This window comes from Coturnix japonica, chromosome 14 (genome assembly GCF_001577835.2).
Source record: "Coturnix japonica isolate 7356 chromosome 14, Coturnix japonica 2.1, whole genome shotgun sequence".
Lineage (NCBI taxonomy): Eukaryota > Metazoa > Chordata > Aves > Galliformes > Phasianidae > Coturnix > Coturnix japonica.
In genome coordinates this window covers 10,300,531-10,316,761 of record NC_029529.1, presented here as the reverse complement: position 1 = coordinate 10,316,761, position 16,231 = coordinate 10,300,531, and positions in this window count along the sequence as shown.

The window sequence follows — 16,231 nt, the reverse complement described above, 5'->3', positions numbered from 1 at the left end:
ATGGTCGCATTTGCATTTAGTGAGCTGCAGAGGGTAGTATGAGCTCCCCATGAGATGGGTTAGATGTTTTTTTTTTTTTTTTTAAAAAAAAAGTGTTTTTTTTTTCCTTTTTCAGCAGTATCCCTTAGGATCTGAAAAAATGTTTGATACTTTCATTGCTGTACTGGACCAAAAAGTAGACAAATGCTTTAAGGAGGAGCTAAAACAAGACTTTTTGTTTTTTCCCTCTCCATATTTCAATATGTGCTTTATATATTAAGAAGGAAGTCATTTAAGATTTGGTAATGCTTTTTAGTTAGCTTCATCCTATGCTGCGTAACTGACATTCTTACAAACTGAATATAACACCCAAGTTTGGGTCATCAGTTTTCTGCCCTATGGTATTTACACTGATTTAGTACTGCTTTTATGGTGACTCAAAGCATGGGGAAGTGATCGGGTTAGCAGCAATTTGTTTCAGCTGTCTGTATCTGAACTTTCCTTGGGAAGCTTCATTAACAAACCATCATGGTTTAAAAATAGAACCTGACAGAACCTCGTCGCCTTTAATTATGTAATACAACACATCAAGAAGCTTTTCATTTCATGTTACAATTATTTCAAAACAATTCAAACCATCAGCTTTTCTGCTGCGAGGAGAGTTCTGCACACAGGAATTATCTATCTCTGAAGCTCTGCATGTAGATTACCTGCAGTGCTCCTGTCCTTACATTTAGTAAGCTCCTAAATGAGTTCCATGTTGTTGCTCTCTGTGTTTGCAGCAGTTAAGAGCTGACTGGAGCAGCTGGAAGATGTGCAGAGCTGTGGATGCGCTGCATGACATGGGTGATTTCTCTCTCCCAGGAGCCCACAGCAGGGTGCTCTGCAACACCCAGCTCCATTAGCATTCTGTAGAGGAGAAGATAGTTTCTCTCCACCCACGCTAAAAAGAAATATAAGTTCTTGATAGGTGTTGTCATCTGGACTGCCATCTCTGTGGAAACAGTATCAGTAATCCCACCAAAATGTGATGATGCTTTAAGCACAAAAGAAATAGAAAGCCATTTCTTTACTCCTATATTACTCTAGTGACATGGTAGCAGTCTCTTTAGTAATTGGGTTCTGAAGATTTTTCCATTGGCTTGTGAAATGAACAGAAACTTTGCTTGGAAACCAGAACTTGCTTGCTGAGTTGCCTGTTTGGAAATGTGAACTATTTATTTCAGGGGCCAGATTAATATTTTCCTTCTGAGTATGTGCGTTTAAATGTGCCTGTGTGTTTATGTAACACAAGATCACAGCACAGCTGAGGTTGGAGGCACCTCGGGGTCCCTCTGCCCCAGTGAAGCCACTCAGAGCAGAGCCCAGCCCCAGAATGGGGTATGGTAGAACAGAGTTACAAAACGTTGGGGAAATCCACAGCTATGAGAAACAGCAGTAATGTTAACAACCAGTCAAATAACCCTCAGAAAGGTTGCAGCTGAAGGACACCGCTGCAGGATAGACAGATGAAGATATATTCCTGGACTCAAGAAGGAAACAGAGGATGCATTGTTGTATGGAATGATTAGATGACTGACTAATGAGCCTTGAGGTGCAAGGAAATTGGCTACAAAAGCAATTAAATAAGTCCCTAATGTTCTAACGTACTCTATAAATGCTGAACTCTTACTCTGCTTAGTTTTCTTCATAGTATTCCATTAAATGTTTGTAAACATAACTAAAAGTAAGTTAGAGGTGTCAGTGTTTGTTATTTTAAGGCTGAGGTGGATCAGGAGGTGTTCCTTGAGGTCAATCTGGTTAGGTCTCATGCTAATTCTGATAACCTACAAAGGTACAAGGATCTCACCTGTTTTTGGGAAGGGGGTTTCTGCACTGGCATGGGGGGGCTTATCTCTCGCAACCCATTTCTGTGTAGATGTGTCACTGATAAACATGTGCAACTAAATGAGGCTTGCTTATTAAAATAGGCGATTTGCAATCCTCCTTTGTGGCTGTGGCCATGTACTGGGGGCTGAGCTAGGTGTTTGAAGTGGTTTATCTCCTTTGTAACCAGCTGGAGGCCAAGAAATGAGCATGTGTGTGTTCCGAGAAGTAGCACTTATTGCTGGCTGATGTTAACTGTACTCGCAGAAAATTGTGTTTGGTCTATAAAGACAACATTAAATTAATCATGTATTTGTTTCTGATTCTCCTCATTAAAATTAGAATCAAAGAGCCCTCTGCACTTGGACTTCACTGTATGTACTGCTGAATGTACCCTAAAATGTCACCTAAGTCCTGTTTTCTTAACAGAGTTCTGGATTGCTTGTCTGAAAGAGCTTTGTAATAAAGTGACTTATTTGGCTTTAGATCCAGAAATGGAATTGGTACATCTGAAATGAATGAATAATATATAAGGGTTGGTACTAGCTTTGCCTCATGAATTGCCCTTACTATTTAGCCATAAGCAAAAGCAAGAAACAACAAAAGATTGTTGAGGTGGAAAGGTAAATATTTAATATTAACCTTTGTGGAGTACATTCTCCTTTTGTTGTATTCATGGAGATAAGTCTTGGAACTGAAGGAAAATGTCACTTGGGTTACAGCAGTAGCTAAAAGTGCTTGTTTGAGGTATGTAAGTGCTGGACTTGGTTCAAAGGCACAGGAGAAAATTCCTGAATTAGTCTTAAGATCTTCACTACACGGTTGTTTTTCCTTGAGATAGAGTTTATCAGAAGCTCTTTCAGGTGTTATAGGTAACTTTGCAGGTGTTGTAGGTGAGAGTGATGAAAGAAATAAGGAGCTTGGGGAAGATTTTGTAAATGAATTCAACTTTTTCCTACTTTTTTTTTGCTGAATCTGTGGCTAAATTTGTTAAGACAGCCTGCTTACAATGGATTGTGGGGGAAGGTAAAAGAAATTGAAAAGTAACAATGTTGGAGGATAAGTTCTGATGTGGTCTGTGTGTTTATGTATGTAGCTTCCTTGCTTATGAGCCAGGTTTTTCATGTTAACATGTGGTGACTTGCTTTATGTGGAAGATATTGCTATTCTGGACCAATATCCTGACAGATAGAGAACTCACAATTAAATAATGTATTTTAATCTTTAAACAGTACTTTAAGACCCAGCAGAAGGAGACATGAATAGAACATTGGAAAATATGAACCTAAGTACCTTCTGCCCATCTCTCCTGTTGATAAATGTTGGAAGGTTTGGATCGCTCTTTGTAGGGCGGGGTTTTGATTTCTGTCCTAAAGATAAAGCTCTGTATATGAAAGTTTTATTCAGAACAAAATAAGAGATGGAAACTACAGCGTAGTACTCTAAGGCAGTCACATTTTCTGTGTTACCTGTCTTGCCTCATGCAATTAATCTTGGTCATAGCTTTCTTTTTTCCTTGCCAAGTAGGATGCTGTAAAAAGAAAGGTGCCACAGAGTTCCCCCCAGAATAGTCTGCCAGCCTGCTTTTAGGAGCTGTCTCATGGAAGACTGCAGGTACTTTCTGTTCCACTCAGGCAGAGAAGGGAAATCAGCCTGGGCTTCCTACTTGCTGGATGAGTGCTCTAACCCCTATTGAGGTACAGGTGTTCTTCTGGGACTGTTGAGTTTTGAAAGCTCCAAAGAATCCTTGCTCTCTTCAACTGAAGAAAAAATATGGATCAGAGAATGGGAGGCTGTGGGAGTACTGGAGTATCTCTGCAAGCTCACAAAAGGGAATGCAGTAGGCAAACATATGGTTCAAATAAATTTAAGTAAATAGTTCCATTTAAATGTAACCAGTAATATTTCTTGAGCTGCTGTTTAGCATATTGTTGTCCAAAATACTGGAGAAGGAGGAATTTGCATGGCTTTATTTTCTTTATTTTACTTATAGTTAGAATATGGATAAATTCAATACGAATTATACAGAGCATATTAATAGTGAATATTTTTTTCTTCTGGTTTGTATTATTGAAATTGGTAAGTAAGGAGGACAGACTGAATTCAAACTTAAGAACAACAGTTGGGGTAAAGAAGTTGAGATTAGGGTGAAAGACATAGAAAAGCTTCATGTTTCTTAATAGATGTTAATGGTTTTCAAAGCTTCCTAATTCCTTCTTGACTCAGTCATCTGTAGCAGTTGTATAAATCACTTCTAATGATGCAGTAGTGCTGAAGAATGTTGTTGCGCCTTTGCAATGTGTCATTATTACTTTGAAGGGGCAGGGGAAGAAACACCTGTATTGTTTGGCCTATCTAAAGGGTATTTAAGATCAAGATTCAAACCAAATGAGGAGGAGACTTAAACCTTTGCCACAGATGTTTCCTTTCTAAGGGAAATGTAAATTGTAGCTGTGCAAAGTGAAGTAAATGGAACATCTGTGAGTCCTTGTTTTCATTCTTTAAGACTTGATTCTTTTTGTTTCTGCTTCTCTTAGAGAAGCATATTTTCCTTGATCTGGCTTCCATTGCTGGGGAACATCAGTGATGCTGAGCTCAGCCCCCTCATGAGAAGAGAAAAAGCTGATCTTGATATGCTATAAGCATGATTGGTTCTGAAAGGTTGGACAGCACTTGCTGTGTCAACATCAGCGGAGTCCAAAAGTCAGTGTGAGGTGGTGATGTGCAGGCAACCTGTGTTTTGTTTGTAGTAAATGAGAGGAAAGGAATAACTGCAGAAGAAAGGCCATTATGCTTAATTTTTATTATTGATTGTGTACAATAAGTGAACCTTTAGCAATGGGTGCTCAGGTTTGTATTGAAGCTTCTGAAACCTGCTGCTCAGAAAGAAAGAGCTTATAGTGACTCAATGTGGTACTTAATTGTTTTGATTCTAAAATAATTGGTGGTTTTAGAATAATTTGTGTAACTCTTGAATGATTGTAGCTGAGCCAACAGGTGTCTGTGCACACTTCAATGCACATGCAGCCCTGCACAGCCTGACTGTGCCCTTAGTTGACTTTGTGGTGTTAGCTCCTGAAGGCGTGGGAGTAGATCCATTTGTGTTGCTCTCCATGCTGTAGGCAGCCAGCTCCATTTACCTGACCTGGGGATTTGCGGTGCTGACCTTGCAGTGCAATATATGTTCTTTCTTGAAATAGTAACAAAACGTATTTTCCCATCACAGAGTGAATTTTAAAAAGCAATTGAATATCACTTCTAGGTGGAGTAATTGAGATCTTGCACAGCTGTTTTTGAAGGGTCTAGAACAGACCCTTGACCTTTGAATACAGGCATGAGGCTCAGGCCCAGCCAGCAGGAGGGGATGTGCTGCATCAGTCATGTCTGGCTGCACTGTCTCATTTCCATCCGGGGGATCCCATCCAAGGCAGGAGTCATCACTGTTAATATTCAGCTGCTGTCTGGTTACATTAGCCACTTGGGAAATTTGTTTCATGGTTCCATCTTGCTGATTTTCTTCACAGTGGATAAAGGATGCTGTCATGTATTTATGCCTTGTCTTTGAGCAATTGAGGTCTGTGCAGTGACCGTAAAGGTACTGAATTTAAACCTTGTTAATCATAGTGTTTGTTGTCCATATGGTTCTGCTTTGTACAGATTTATTAAATGTCACTTCCTACATTCCCTTAGTTCTAATGTAGAAGAATTTTAATACTACATTTTTAGAACAAAACATGCAAACATAATCTTTTTTTCTTTCTTTTAATGCTTTTGTGTTTTTTCTCCTTGATAAAAGCTTCTGGAGGTTGCAAAGTGATCATGAACAGTGCTGGCGTAGTGACAGTGAAGCTGAGCCAGAATCTGGGCCTGCATGGTTTGTTTCTTTTCTCCTCAAACAAGGGCATTCAGCCTTTTTAGCATCACTTCATACTACTAATTTGACTTGTAGGGAGCAGTCCTAAGTCATGGAAGAAGAGATGGGTGAGTCCCATTAGGCAGGATACATATTTTTAGTATATGATGTTACACAGTTGGGAGTATAATTAGTTTTTTCTTCTGTTACTCAGTCTTTTAAATATTTAGCAGCTAGTCAAGTCTTAGAACCTCTCTTCAGGTGTTGATCAGTAAGTATTCCAATAGGCTATTTCAGTCAATTTGACATAACATTGTTATAATCTTTTAGTGCAAAATCAGTACTTCGCTCCTATCTAAATTGAATATTCTGTTCTTAATATATTGCACATGTTGCATTCTTAACAAGTTTGAATTCTATCAAGATGATTGTCCTGCTTCTGCTGGGATAGAGTGAGTTTTCTTTGTAGCTGCTGGTGTGGTGCTGTGTTTTGGCTTTAGGTCTGTTGTCAACACTACAGCGTTACAGCTCTTGGGTCACTGGTTTGGGTCCAGGTACATCCATGCTCATGTCTGCTGCTGGTAGCTTGTATTAAAGAAGAGGTTGCTGAATGGTCTCAGTCTAATGCACATCCCCCTCCAGTTTTTGGAAAGTGGTGTATTGTCAGTGAGCAACAGGGAGCCTTACATCACCACAGCTAGCATCGTACCTACTTTGTGAATAAACTGACTTCATCTTTTGTTATTGATCCATCAGCTTTCATGCAAGCGCTAAATTAATCCTTAAAAAATAATTAGCTCCAGTGTCTTGGCAAAACTCCAAGCAGGCAATTACATTCTGCCTACTTAAAAATACCCCCTGCAGTTACAATTGGATAAGTTGCAGTGACAGATGATTGTGGGTTTTGTGATATGTTGCGTGGCTTTTCATTCCTGTGAAGTCTGCTGTAATGCTGCGAATACCTTGCCTTGAAAGAGCCTACTGACCAACAGAGCTGATTAGAAAGACAAAGAAAAGTATGTAATGAAAAATAGTTGTCTAATGCTGTGAAGACAAAAGAGGAAACTTGTAGGTGGTCCTGGCAAATCTCAGAATTTGAAAGGCATAAATCTATAAGGTGGCTTTAGGAATACATGTTTATAATTTTACATAACAGAAAGCAAAACTATACAGTGCTTGTCTTGTGTCACTACCAATTATGGGAGTTTCAGAATAGCAGAGAAAGAGGGAAGATGCTGATTTTATTTATTTTGTTTGGCTGTTGTACTTTAGGTATGGAATAGGCCTTGTATTGGTTTATGCTCCCCTTTCCAAATATGATGAAACACTGAAGACTGTAGTATACAAAGGCAGCTCAGATGGTTATGGTATGTTTAGGGATTCAGTTATTGCATGCTTACTTCTGGTTTTCAATTCTCTTGTTTTTGCTGTCTTTAATCAATAAAATACTACTCTCTGGAAGTTGTAAAGGCAGTTCTATGGCCTTATATTTAATACTGTATGTTACTTAGTAAGTGATCTAAACAGTTGTTTTAATTCTGATGCGTCTCTGCAGTATAAATCCTTTAAAAAAGCAAACATTGTGAAGTGCATATTCAGTAGTTCCACCCCAAATTGTTTTTACTTCCATCTTTTACATCTTTCTGTGTGCACACCTTTCTGGGCATGTTCTTCTAATTTAATTAACTCTGCCAGCATTTAGGATAAGACTGATCCAACTGTAGCAGTGTGACTTAAGCATTTAACGAATAATTATTGCATTGTTTTAAGATTTGAGCTAGCAATTCTGTCTATTCCTTTTTTCTCAGGGGAATATGTGCATTTAAACTACTAAATGTCTCATGGTCTTCATTTTGTCAGCATGGCTCTATTGGAGGTTACCACTGAGGATGGTATTGGGATGCTTTTGTTTCCTGTGGATGGCCTTGAAATAAATGTGTTCTTGAGGCTTATGTTTCATTCTGATACACCAAGGCACGTACTGTAGAATCTGTATTAGGTGTGTAATTCAGAAAAAACATGGTTATTGCTGTTGTACTAAATATTCTTTCCTGGCAAGAAATTTGTTTGCTTACTGTTATTACAAAACTTCTTCAAGCTCAATTTCAGGTTTAGGGAAGAACTTGTTCAGCATGGAACAGGCATTCCAGTGCCATGGGCTTTGCAAAAGCTTTGCTTCTCTGTAATCTATGGGCTGAGGTTCAAAATTGAAGTTCTGAAGAGATTATATTAATTAAACGAGTTCAATTGAATACTTGGGGCATCGTTGCCATGTGGTAGTAAGGGGTTGACTTTTAACTGAAAGAAGACAAAGTAGGGAATATCCGTGAGCAGAGTGAAGTACATATGACTAGTGACTAATGGTGAATGCTAACTAGAAATTCAACTTCTGAGCATACACCTACCTACAGAGATGGATAAAATACATGATAGATTTTAAGACAATGTTGCTTACAACAGGATTAAAGCCCTGATGTTTGATTTTTCTTGTTCTTTATGTTAGTGTAAATTTACAGTGCTACCACTGAAACAGCAGAGTCGCTATTGGTGTGAAACTGGAGAGAGTGAGAAGGAACATCTGCAGTTTGCGAATTTTTTGGTAAACCTTTCTTGGGGAAATCATGGGAGTTGCTTACATAATGGAAACATCCTATAATTTTCACTGTGCCTTTTCCCTTGTTGCCACATATTTCTGCTACCATGGTAACCCATCATGAATTGTTCATAGTAAGTGACCTTGTCATTCCCTTTATATATGCCATGAGTTATTGTGCAGAAGGTATTTATAGAATTCAGAAGGTGATAGTGACTGCCTGAAGATAAGCAGGTTATGTTTCTTTTATTTTATTTTTTTTCTGAAGTAGAATAATAGGCTAAAAAACTGTAAGAGGAAAATGCTAATGTTTGCCTGCAGAACAGTTCTTGGTATTATTCACTTAGGAAAAATACATCTGCTAAGTCATGAAGTAGCTGGGTGGGAAGTAGTTAGCTCAGCCTCCTGTGTACAGCTTTCAGCTGACATTCTTCTGGCCCTGTCATAAATGTGTTTAGATTTACTTTCCCATACCTGATACTTCCACGAGGCAACGGAATAGGCAGCATTTCTGTTTAGCTATGTTGAAAAGACTGTGTTGATGAGTGTGTGGGAATCTTCAAAACAGAAAACATTGTTTTTTTTCAGCCATTTAGAATGGCAGGAGTTAGCCCTTTTTCTTCTCACGTTTCATAAAGTTAAGATTAAACCCTTGCAATCATTTTTTGTAGACTGATAATAAGCACAGAACGAATAAGCTTGATGGGGAGTAGACGGGGAGAGAACAGCAAAACCAACAGTATTTTACTCCTGAAATACAGAACACATCAACTCCAGAAAAGGAAACTTAGAGATTTTATAACTTAAAATAAGAGCATTGAATATAGTTCAAAGATATGCAGTCTGTAAACTTGGAATGTGTTAGTTTGATGGCTTAAGCTCTGTAGTTTTCATCATGGTGTTTAAATTTCTAGTTGTTATGCTGTGTGGATGATAAATGAATAATGCTGGTTTGGTTAGGAAGAGTATGAAGAGCATCTGACAGCCAAGGAAAACTCAGTATACTTACAGAGTCACCGAAACGGTGGAGCAGTCCCTGTTGGACCTCTGACTAGCTGGATTGTAGGAATTCAGCAAAGCTGTGATTCAGGGAGCCTTACCAGATCCAACTCCAGATGTCACTGCAGAGACTCTTATAATGCCCGGAGGGGCAGCAACTGACTGTTGTGTTCCAGAGATTCAATTTCCCACATGAATGTTACACAAAAGATCCCAGGAGTGTCTTTGTGGCAACAGAAATGGGCTTATTTCCATATAGCAGCCAGCAGGAGTTTTTCGATCAATTTATGATGTCATAAGATACTTGTTCTGCCTTTGAAATTAGCTATTAATGACAGAACGTGTATTTTACAAATTACAAATTGAGTTATCTGCAGTTTAACAGTAGCGTAGCACCGAGTCCATCAGTAGAAGAGCTCAGTGTTTTACATAATACAAGAAAACAACGAGCAAGAATGCAGAAGAGATTGCCTTAGGAATTTTGCATGCTAAGCATCAAGTGCTCAATTGGACTAAATGATATAGCAGTACAGCACAGTCATTTAAACTGTCATTTCTTTAATGGCTGGGAATGGCAATCTCATGGGGGGGTAGTCTAATAGGACTCATTTATTATTCTCTTACAGTGTTTTTGTCCTAGGTATGTTATAATTAGACTAACCTGACCAGCCTGAAACTCAATAAATATATACAGAAATAACATTTCTTCTGAATGTAGTTGCACTTAATTAGCCTTCAAGCTGGTCTAGCTTTATGCAAGTACTGCTGTGCTTATGCTTAGGTGTCAGATTACTCTGTTTTGGTGCTTCTAGAACTCATTTCTTCCCTGAGATCCTGCCTGTCGTGGAGGCATGGTTATGTAAGTTAAACAAGTACTGAATCTTTAGAGAGTTTGGTCCAACTTTGTAGGATGTGCATATGTGTGGATGAGGGCAGGTGACAGAAACCAAACTCTTCTGGGTAAATGTGAAAGTCTCCAGAATACTTTAAAAATAGTATAAGTTTTTGCTTTGGATAATTAATTGACATTAATTATCTGTGTATTACACAAATGCTATGAATTCCCTACATAATCTTGTTGCCTTGATTACATCAGAGCTACTCTTCTTGTTTCTGCAAGTCTCCACTGTAACATAATGAACCTAAATGTGTAGGTAGTGCATGCGAAACATGGTATATTTTACTGAAGGTGAACTCAGATTGAGACAGGATCAGGCAAATAATGTGTATATATATTTAGGGAAATCTGAACGTAAAACTAGTGAACAGTTTACATGTGCGCTGTAACTTATGAATGGATCAACTAGGAAATGTATCACTGCTTTTCTGTGTATTGTGAGGTCTATCGTAGAAGGTTTTCTATCTATTCCTAAGAACAAAACATCCTTGTATTTAGCTTATCTTTTCTGAGCTCAGCTTCTCAAAGTGGAACATTTTGTATGGGTTATTCAGAAAGGCATTCTCAACATGCAGCACAAGGGGCTGTTTGCTGTTCTATTGCATGTTCAGAAGGTGCAAATGTGGGTAATGACTGAAGGCTCTAAAGCAATACAGTTACCAAGTTACCTTACTCCATACGAACTTATCAGTAACTAAATCAGTCTATATTAATGCTTTAAATTTGTGCTTAAGATTTCTGTGATCTGTATGGTTGCCTTTTTGATAGCTGGCATTGTATGAATGTTGATTAGCTGTAAATAATTTCAGGTTTGGAGAACCATATTTTTTTCGTGGCTATTAGAAAAAACTTGTGAGTTTTCTCATTCTAACACTGGAATATCTCAGTTCTCTTCCACTCATTTGACTTTTATTATAATCTCTAAGCCAAGTATTAGTAATGTTCTGTACAAGCAGATACTCTGGCACGGGTTCATTCAAATTCCAGCTCTGGACTTAGAAATAGGAAATGAAGCTTAGGAGTCTCTCTGGAGATTTCTAAGAGAATATACAATGCAGTTTAACCTGTCAGACCAGAGGATGACACTGCTGTTCCACACTGATAAAGGTGTTTGAGAATGCAATTTCACTCCTAAAAATTATGATTTAACTGTAAGACCTTCAACTACTTAAAATGTTGTTTCTGAATTAGTTGTTGCAGAGGGCAGCTGTGAAGCCTTGCATAGCACTGCATGCAAACTCTGTTCTGCAATGATAGTGCGTTCCCATTTGCTGTAGTGGTGATACTGAAATGGAAGCACAAAGGCTCATTTTCTCATTGCATGGTACATTATATTCAACTTCATTTAGTTATGGAAAAAAAATTGTCCAACAAATGATATTCCCTCTGTGTGTAAGTCTTCTTTTCTTCCTTGCTTGGCCCCTGTTGAAAGAACAACTGCGTTAGCGTTCAGTCAATGCAATAAATGGTATCTAAAATCAGTGGTGAGGTTTTATTTTGTCGTTGTAGAGCTGTAACAACAGCTAGTGACTTCAAGAAATACTTTAAGAAATATATACTAATTATTTTTGTTTTTTTCTTCTGAAACATTTTTAATTGCTCTGTGAAGGTTTGGGTGAGCAGACAAGCATTTGGGTATTCTTTTCCTATCCCTAGATGTCTTATACTGTCTTAGGCATTCAGATTGGGAATCACTTGATCCATTCTTCTAAATAATTTATGAAACGCTGTTTCTATTTCAAACTATGGAACTTCTGTGACCAGTTTCTTCACAAAATACCTCCGGAGAATGCTTTTAAGAAACTGGAAATGTAATTCTGGGTGCCTGCTCTGAACTTTAACAAGACTGCCATTTTTTGCTTGTGAATTCTGTTTCCTATCATAGCAGTGTACAGGATGAGCTAATTAAAACACACTAGAATTTCCCCCAAATAATGTGGCTGATTGCACTGCACCAAGCTAAGGAAATATTAGCAGGCCTTTCTATACAGTGACTTGAAGAGCTTCATTTTCTGTTCCTTCTTTCTGACTACTCCGCTTCCTACCCCAGAAGTTGCTATCTGCAATATGAACCTTAATTTTGCTGCAGTTAACTCAATGATTAAAAGTTCTCTTGAATTGTTATATTCTTCCTCCCACACAGAAGGAGCTGAGTCTGGTTTTCTAACAACTGGAACCGCTGGCTTTTAGACAGTAGTTTAAAATACCTCCAGGGATGTTATTTGGCAGCCTTTGAGGCAGCTCCTAAAATACTTAAATGAAACAAACCTTTAATTTGACTTTCAAAAGCATTAAGTTGTATCGCTGGATGAGATTAAATAAAGTGCCCTACTTGCACATAGCAATCTGTATGAAATGGTTTTTTGATCGCCTTCATGCATATCTGAAATGCACCTCCAATTTCTTTTCAGTATCCCAGCTTATTCTGCTTTTTTACCATAATGGTTCATTAGCCTTCTAGGCTTTTTCTTCAGCGTTGCAGTCAATTTTCCATCGCTGCTCTTTTACATTAAATCACTTTGATTCTCCTAAAGGTAGTAATGGGGGCGAGTAAGCAACAGTCATGGAAAGAGGAGTTATGTGGTGTGGATGCATCGTCTCTATTTTGCAGCATACTTCCAATATTGCTAAGGCTTTGCCCCTGGCTGCAGTGCTGCTGAATTGATCAAGTATTCCCAATTCTTAATAGAATAACTTAAGAATATGCTACTGCTGTCACTTGTTGGTGCTTCTTTACTTTGGGATCATTGGGAGTTTGGGTAGAACCTTGGCGTTTACCTCACTGGAGCACGTTGCAGTGTTCAAGTCTAAATCAGTTTGAGAAGCCAATAGTCACTCATTCAAACACATCACCGAATGCCTGTAACTGAGATTGAGAAATAGCTCTTCTGTGGCACACAGGTCAGTAAAACCTGCTTTCTAGCCCTTTGCTGCTGTGTTGGGTGTTGTTTTTGGCTCCGCTTGCAGGCACGGACAGTTTACATTTCTTTGAACTATGTTTTTAAGTGGGCTGAGATTATGGTCAGCTTCCATACTCAGTAAAATCAAGGGAGAAATTTCAGCCCTCTCTGTTCTACTTTGCTCTTTGGCTTCAAATAGCTGAAGCTCTGTGTTGTCTCCAGTGTGCTTGTGCTGTGATCCCAAAGATGAGGCTGTAAAGGGATCACTGCCAACATTGCTCCTTGGGTGGCCACAAACCTCAAGCAGAGCATTGGAGGCTGGTGAGGTGGAAACTTTCTCCCTTTTGGTCAGAGTAGCAACTTAAGGAGGGATTTTAAAGAGATTCAGTGCCTTTCCTTGTAAGTGTAATTTGCTTTTTATGCACACCATTTTACCATTATGGTTTCAGAGTCTGTGAACTTGGTCTGAAGTGCTGTTGGATTCAAGAAACTCAGGGAACCACCGGTGTTATCTTGCTAAGCAAAGTAAAAATGAGTGAAATTATATTTTTCCAAAGTTTTCTTCCATTTTAATGAGTTTACCAGTAAAATGGGGTGACAGATCCTTTCAAAAAAAACCTCAATAAAAACTACATAAATGTATAAAGATATTGCTGACCTCTTAATTAACCACCTCCATAAAATCTGTTATTAAATCTGCTCTGAAGAGTTTTAATAGCATTATGCTGAAATGCACTTTAGCAGAAATAAGCCTTGCTTTTTCATTAACCGATACTTAATCTTTCTAATACTTTCTTGGCAACTCTATTTTTAAACTAACAAGCAGCTCTAGGCTGTAGGACTCTTGCACCTTTGCAGTACCCACTGAACCATACCCCTGAGAGATGCAGGACATCTTTATTTGCAGGATCTTTGCTGTGGGAGACATGACCAAATAGTAGGTATGCAATAATACAAATCACAGCGGATAAACGCAGCAAATGATTACAAAGGGTTACGGAATGTTTTCTGTATTTCGTGATGTGTTTTCTTGGCTGTCTATGGCAGCAGAAAATAATTTACTTGTAGCATATCCTACCATGAAACGCTGGCTGCTGAGATCTGGAATAATTTATTTCTTATAGCTTGAGGGTTTGCCAGGAGGATATTTTTGCTCTGCTGAAGTAGTCGGGTTAATTACTGGCAGCCTGCTGCACTTCATTGTTTATCTCAGATTAGTATAAACTTGAGTTTGATTTGCAGTCTTGCTTTTGTTACATCCAGTGTATATTTTCTTTGGCTGTTAGTCTTGCAGTTACTTTTCTTAACAGATAGCGTAAGTAAGAATAGAACAGGTTACATTTCACATTAGTGTATAGTCATAAGGTAGATTCATATTTTTTGAACATATATTCTTAAGTGTCTCTTTCAAAGTGTAAGAAAAGTATGGTGGTGCTGGTTTAGGCAGAGTGGTCTTTTCAGAAGCCAGCATCTTCCTTTATGGAAAGTAACAAGCAAATGTCTTTGGTTTGGGAAAGTGCTTACTGATGCTTTAAAGTTAATCAGTGTCTTGTTCTCTTCTTTTTCCTGTTTGTGAAGTGTTATAAAAACACATGCAGAAAAATGTAACTGATAGGAAGCCGATTCTTTTGCTTTTGCGTTTAATCTGCATCTCTTTTTAATTTCTATTCCTTTGATGGATCAGTTTTCAGATCTGTGAATCATAAAGATGAAGAGATGACAGTTGAATGGGACACAAAAGAATGTATTGCTGTTGAAATTAAATAATCATTTTTATGGAAACTTCCCCTACGATAGGAAATGGAGATGAATGAGCACAGAATCTTTTTTTTATTAACAAATTAACATTCTAGTCTGTCTGTATTAGTCAGCTTTTCACAGGAGGCAACAGTTAAATAGTTTCTAATCTGTCTTCATGATGTCTCTACAGGTCATTTAGGGAAGAATACTGAAATATGAAATGTAAATCCTTCACACACACACACATATATAGATTTTTATTTTCCTTGTCAAGACTTTCTTTCTTTTCTTACTTGGTAAGGAGATGCATATGCTTTTATCATCACCTTGCTTTTAGCAAGCGTTTATTGTTTCTGATTGTCTGGGAAGTCTTATATGAGCACATAATAAGAGTTCTGTTTTGCAAAGAAAGTCCTTAAGCAGGTTACAGAATAGGGCCCAGTGGTGCATGTGGTTGTGTTGCATGAAGCAGGAAAACTTGAGTGCTGATATTAGTATGCTGGCAACCTTGCCTAGTGTGTGAGGGAGCTTTGGGTGTTTTGTCCTGGAGATAGCACAGCTGTGTGATTTGAAAGCAGTCAGAGGAGGCGAATATCCAATTCTTTAAATCTTTCTTCTGTATCCAACTAGGCAGCATGGAGTAAGTGCGTGGTCTTTTGTAAATGCTTTCTTTTGAGAATGTAACCAGCAGGAGACAGAAGCTGACATTGCCTGTTGGTAGAGCGGAGGTCACTTCTTTGTAACGATCAGAAAGGAAGCCCAGGGTGAGGGTCAGCCAAAAATAATTCCTTTTCACTGCCCTTTGGAGCCACAACAGAGAGCCAGATGCAGATAATGGCTATGTTTTAAGGAACTTCTGTGGGAAACTTCATGCTTTCTAAGTAACTGATGTAAAGAGTAGAATAAATAGAAGAAATGCCATGTTGAAATTTTTGAAGGAGTGAAGGAGGAAATTAATAGAATTTAATTGTATACATATATGAATAATTATTGATGCTTTTGAACCGCTGTGAAGGAGTGATATCCATGCTCAGGGTTTTTATTACCTAGAATTGTAGGAGGATGTTGGTAATTGATTTGAACTTAAATCTCCGGTGTACACCTCAATTTCTGACTAATTGCTACACAGTGCTACACAAAGCTCTGCTGCTCAATTTGATGAATGAGGGAGTGTGTCAAGCTCAGAGCTCAGCAGGTGCCATCCCCTCAGGCTGGAGGCAGTGAGGACAGGAGCAGTTTTTCTGGGGATAGGACTATGTGAGAGGCCTGGTTGTCTTGTAGGTGAATGTTTTGCTGCAGCATTCCTTGTGGGACTGGGATGGTGGAAGTACATGTGCAGCAGGACACAGAGGTGGTTCCTTGGAGAGCTTATTCTGAAGGACTTGGGTGAAGGAAGGAGAGTG